The following is a 4498-nucleotide window of genomic DNA, read 5'->3' on the forward strand; positions in this document are numbered from 1 at the left end:
AAGTGCTAGAGGGGTCTGAAAAGTGGCTAAATATAGCGACTAAAGTGCTAAGTTGGCAACACTGCTCTTGCAGTGCATGGTTTGTTTTCAAATGGTTTGCTGCTGTCTGTTTGGACCTTTCTGAACAAATGGACTGATCCAATATGGTGGACTTAGGGGGGTGCTGCATTCTGATGGCATTTTAGTGAAAGGATTTTTATCAAAAAAATTATTAATGTGCACAAATAAGGAATAGCTGTATTAACCATAAATGTAAACAGAGTTTTATGGGGCCCCACAGGAACTTGGGGCCCCAGGCAACTGCCTAGTATTGCCTATGGTAAATGCCCCGTTAGCACCAGTTAAGTGTTTTTGCACTTTGATGTCATTTCTCATCATCTAGTCTAATGTTTTTTCTTTGCATTACTTTTTGTGTTTGCAGCTCGTTTGCACAAGAGAAAACCCCAAAAAAAGACAAGATGCAGAAACTCACTGGAGAGTCGATTTATCCCTTCTGGTCGATGTAGGATCTCCCAGAATGGAGGGGGTCACTGGGCAAGGATTGTCTGGGTTGGGATGCTATTGTGGCTGCAGCTAGTCCTCTGGTGAACTTCTAAATCTCTGTTTATAGTTAGCTATTCTCGATGCACGTCACATAAATATATCAATTATTCATCTAAGACATATTAGAACTCTGCCTCTAAGACAAGTTGAAACGTTTTTGTAGAACTCTATATAATTTACAGCCTAAACCAGTGAAAGTAAAACTTAAAACAATGCCATAAACAGACTGGCACACAGGAAAAACTATCTAGAAATAAGTAAACATTTCTTAAGTTAAGCTTATTTACCCTTATTTTGAGTAGGTCAATGAGATAGTTTGCCAATGGAATTAGCATTTTTACTCTTAAAATAAGGTAACATGTGCTTGAAATGAGACAATGTTGTTGTGTTTTCTTATTTTAAGTGTAAATTGTCTTGTTCCACTCGCAAAATGTCACTTTTACCTCCTCAATCCAAGAAAATGAACACTTATTTTAAGAAAAAATGACTTATATAGACTTAGATTTTTTCCAGTGCAGATAATGTGATAAGGTTGAAGTTTGAACCAGATCTCTCTTGTATATCTATCTACCTCTCACGTTTCTTCTTAAAAAATTAAACCAAGTTTGCATCTGCAAACTTAAGGATTCATTTAGTATGTTATTGAATAATTTATTGTTTAATAGCTAAAAACTGTAGTTTAAACTGGAAAAAAATCGAAAACTCAATGAATATTTTCTTCTTAAAATACGTGCATTTTTTCTTGAACTGAGGAGGTGAGAAACTTTGCCGAAGGAACAGGGGCGGAGCTAGATGGGGTGCCAGGGCCATGGCGACCCTTACCTAATCATTGGCCACCCCTGCGGCCACCCCTACCATTTTTTCCCTCTAATACAGATGGTGGCAGCAGTAATACTCTCAAGTGGAATATTCTAAACATTTTAATTTTTTGTGGTTATTTATACACATCAATATAGTAACATCAAAGATGATAAGTACAGAATTCATGCTCTTTTCAGAACTAGATTTTATGTTATATGGGGTAAAGAGAAATAATGTGCCTCTGCAAGTTATCTGTGTCAGGTTTCTGTTATAGTATTCAGTCTTGCTTTACTCCTTGCTGTGTTCTTTGGTTTTTTCAGTTACTGTCTTAGTCTGGGTTCTGTTATGTTTTCTTTTGAGTGTTTAGTTTTCTTTTCTCCATGTTTTATAGTCCTAGTAATTTAACATTGTGTTGTTTTCCAGTCTTCCAGGTTTCTATTTGTTGCTCTCTGCTGCCCTCTTATGTTCTCCTTCTTCCTTAGCTCTTTCCCTCTCTTGTTCTTTGCACACCTGCTCCCAGTTTCCTCATTAGCCCTCTCTTTGTCTCAGTCTCCTTTAAATAGCCCTCTGTTCAGTTCCCCTTTGCTGGGTCCTCGTCAAACACCGTCTAACATGCTCCAACTCCTTCTCTCTGTGCCTTCCTCGTTATGTTTGTGATTCCCCTGATGTCCCCATGGTTTCTGGTACGTTAGACTTGTTTTCATGTCTTTTATTTTTTGGATTTTTGGACTTCTAGTTTCATGTTTGTTTGGACTTTGTTTTCCTTTTGGATTTTTGGATAACCAGCCTCTGTTTTCTGTTAAGTCATTATTAAATCCACAACAGATTCACCTCTGCCTCTCTGCCTCTGCTTTCAGGTCAACACTCAATAACCAAATCCTGACAATCTGGGAATCTTCAGTGAAATCATAGATAAATAACAAGTTTAATTTAAAAAAAAACGTATAAAATAATTTATGTTCTAATAATGAAGTAGTAATTTATGTATTAGTGGTTGTATATATACATTTTATGCAGAATTTTTATTTATACAAACAGGTAAATAATGACAATGGATTTACGCCCCAGAACTCAAAACTGAAAGAGTTTTATCCACTATACCTTTTATCTGGAAATTATGGGTGTTTAAATATATGCTTCTATTTGTTAGCAAAGATTGCAGGAAAGTATAGTTTCTCTTTATTTAGAAACTATAGATGTTTTGCTCGTTAATTTTCCTGTTGGAACAGTGGAGCTTGACCCTGACGTTCTGGTATGTATCTGCTTTCAGCCACCCCTGTGTACTGCCTGGCCACCCTTATAAAAATGTTCTGGTTACGCCTCTGCAAAGGAACAAGACATTATACATTTAAAATAAGAAAAAGCTTATTTCAAGCGCATATTTTCTAATTATCTTATTCTAAGAGTAAAAACACTCATTCCATGGGCAAAGACTATTCCTGCTTTGTTGAGAACATCAACTACCAGAAGCACCTTTGAAGGCGACTTCTGTTTGATCCCAGTGAATAAGAGTCAGAGGATTCAGATATCATGTCTGAAACAACTGTTTCTTTCCTCATTAGGAGGTTAATCTCTGAAATTGTTCCTTCTTCTGGAAGGAGAACCCTGTGATTGTCATTGGTGGTGCTCCAGTCGCAGCTGTCTCACCCTCCTCCAGCATACAGAGGATAATAGCCTTAGTTTCTCTGCAATTGAATCAGAGCTGGGCTCACGTAAAGCACAGCTGCTCTGATTACAGACTGAGGAGACAGAAAGACCCAGAGGAGGAGGAGGTGGGGTGCAACCAGCCAGAGCAACAAAGATAGCCAGCTGCTAAAATGAAGCATAGAGCAGAGAGTGGAGACAACTGGAGTCAAATCAGGAGCAGAAGCGACTGCTCCTGAGCTGCGCTCAAAAAAACCAAACGAGAAAGAGGAGGAAAACAAGCCAAGATTTAAAGCCTGAAACTTAAACTGGGTTTAATTGCACCATGCTGGGTGTGGTTCTGGTTCTTTGTCCCCCTCAGATTATGGTGACCTTATCATGGCTGAATAAAAGCAAGAAGGCAGAAGCAGAGGGAACGTGGATTCAGGGTCGGCAAAGCCAACAGCCAGAAGATGTTTGTTTGTTTGTTTTACCTTCCATGAACCCACATGTGGATTCTTTCCTCTGCCGCCCGAGAGGAAATTCAGTTTCTTCTATATATATATATATATATATATATATATATATATATATATATATATGTATATATAGAATTCCTTTTCAACATCAATATTTGTACTAATATATAATATATATACTAATATATATATATATATATATATATATATAGTGTCTCCATAGTCTAAAATGGGTAGATTGGTCATTCGGATAAGAGTAAATTTCGCAGAAGTGGTTAAGTAAGAGCGGTTTCTGTAAAGGAGGCAGCTGTTAATTAATTAAATAAAACAAATAATTAAAAAAATTATTAAATAATAAAAATAATTCTGAAACTTGGTGGTAATTGGTGCCATTTTTTTAAATTAAATTTTCTTAAAAAGTTGTATAAAATGTAATCTTTTTGGTTGGAGAAACGGACTGTGATGGAATATTTTCCACAGACAGAGTATTTCAGTGGGTAATAATTGATCCTTAATTGGTTATTTTGGGGTATTTGAGCCACTTTCACAGATTGATTGATGATTTAGACGTAATAGTTGGAACTCGCTCCACCAAGGCATGTCTTTAATTAGAGGCGTATCATTTTATTCCTCCGTCCCCTGAGACATGAGGTCACATAATGTCGAGATGGATGATGCTCAGAATGCTAATAAATGCTTCAGAATCCACAGTGATTGGAAAACCTTTTGAAATATTGATACTGACCATGATTAATATTTCACCAGAGTCGCTCCTAAACACACACTGCTGAAGGTCTGACTGTCGACTTCACATTATTTATTAATCATTTCTGACTGAATGCATTAAAACTCAGCCGGCAGTGATTACAGACAGGCTGCTGCCATCTTAAATAAACTCAGTGGTTAAACATGAAGCTCGTTTCCAGCATATTAGAGGTAAACATCCCTGAATTAGCAGGTATTATTATTATTTATGATATGATAAATGGATCCATTCATCCATCCATCCACCCATCCATCCATCATCCTTCACCCATTCATCCATCCATCCA

Source organism: Cyprinodon variegatus, unplaced genomic scaffold (assembly GCF_000732505.1).
Source record: "Cyprinodon variegatus isolate N-32 unplaced genomic scaffold, C_variegatus-1.0 Scaffold779, whole genome shotgun sequence".
In the NCBI taxonomy this organism is placed as follows: Eukaryota; Metazoa; Chordata; class Actinopteri; order Cyprinodontiformes; family Cyprinodontidae; genus Cyprinodon; species Cyprinodon variegatus.